The sequence below is a fragment of the Jatropha curcas genome, chromosome 6 (assembly GCF_041381405.1).
Source record: "Jatropha curcas cultivar XTBG-Jc1 chromosome 6, XTBG_Jcur_1.0, whole genome shotgun sequence".
Lineage (NCBI taxonomy): Eukaryota > Viridiplantae > Streptophyta > Magnoliopsida > Malpighiales > Euphorbiaceae > Jatropha > Jatropha curcas.
In genome coordinates, this window is record NC_143156.1 from 7,763,797 (window position 1) to 7,765,242 (window position 1,446).

Here is a 1,446-nt window from a genome sequence, read left to right on the forward strand (position 1 = left end):
GGCTCTAAGATTTAAATTCTTTTCTTTATGGTTGTAACGTTCTTTCAATGGTTACGTCGCGCTTGATAAAATTAAAACTATTGTAACTGCTACCGATAGTGTAAAGTGTATAATAATAATCATTGTATACAGTAAAAAATGAAATATATATATATTTTAGTGACATTTTATGCCACGGGACCATTATCCATAATTGGACCATTTAAAGGGTGAGAAATGAAGACCAGCGTTGACTTCCCATTAGGATGCAGTAATAATGACTTGGTAAATCTTTGGTAAAATCAACTACTATTATTTGAGAAATTTATTTATTTTAATAATTTTAATCACATTTTATAGTTTTTGAAGTACGTTATATGTTAAAAATCAAGTGAAGGAGAATTTAAAAATAATAATTAAAGTAAAAAAATAAAAATATATAAAATAAAGTCCATGTACATAATAGTATGTTAAGTGAGAGTTTAAAATTACAAAGTCATATCATTTTAATATTGATAGTATTAAAATTATTTTTTATATTTATTTTGAAAATGTATAGTTAGCTTATTTACAATATTAAAGAGAAAAAAGAATATTTACAATGTATAGTTAGCTTATTTACAATATTTTTTTAGATAGGATAATTAATCTTTTTGATTTATATTTTTTAAAAATATTGAATTGAAAACTTTTCTTATTCATAAAATTTATTCTATTTTTTATAATAATAAATTAAATAAAAATAAAAATATTGTTATTTGTTAATATATTGTTAACCTAAATTCCAAATAGCAAGTATTCTTATTAATTTTTCTTCATATTATTTTTTGAATAACTGATTTGTACTTAAATTTTAAGTTACAACAATTTGAATTGTTTAAGATATTCCTTAAAATGCATTATCTTGTTAAATTCTCAAACAAATATGATATGGAGTAATTTGTCAAAGCAATCATTTTTAAATTATTAAATCAGTAACAAAGAGCATTTACGGGATTGATCATCATGGCTAAAGTCATGGGTCCGATCCTTCGCAACGCAAACTCCCCCGAGTCAGTTGCTAACTCCCCCGAGTCAGTCCATTTGCTTCCAAAGGCAAGCAGGGATTAGTTAGGTCTATGGACCGTTAAACAGACATGGATCTGAATATCTTGTACAAGTATTAAAAAAAAATTATTATAGGTTTAGTTATATAAAATTCATTATATTTTCAATGAGGTTTTTCCCCTTTTTGTTATTGCTTTAGTAATTACTATTTTTTTCTGGTGTCCACGTTTGGACTGAGAGTTATATTTCGGTAAATTCCTCAATTTTTTATGTTATAAATAAGGATTTTGGAGATGCAGTTTAATGTCACTAGTTTAAATATAGTATGACAAATTCCGCTTTCACGATACAACCACTTGTTAGTTCAATAAGTTATATTTTTAAAAATAATACAACTTTTAAAACATTTTAAACAAATAT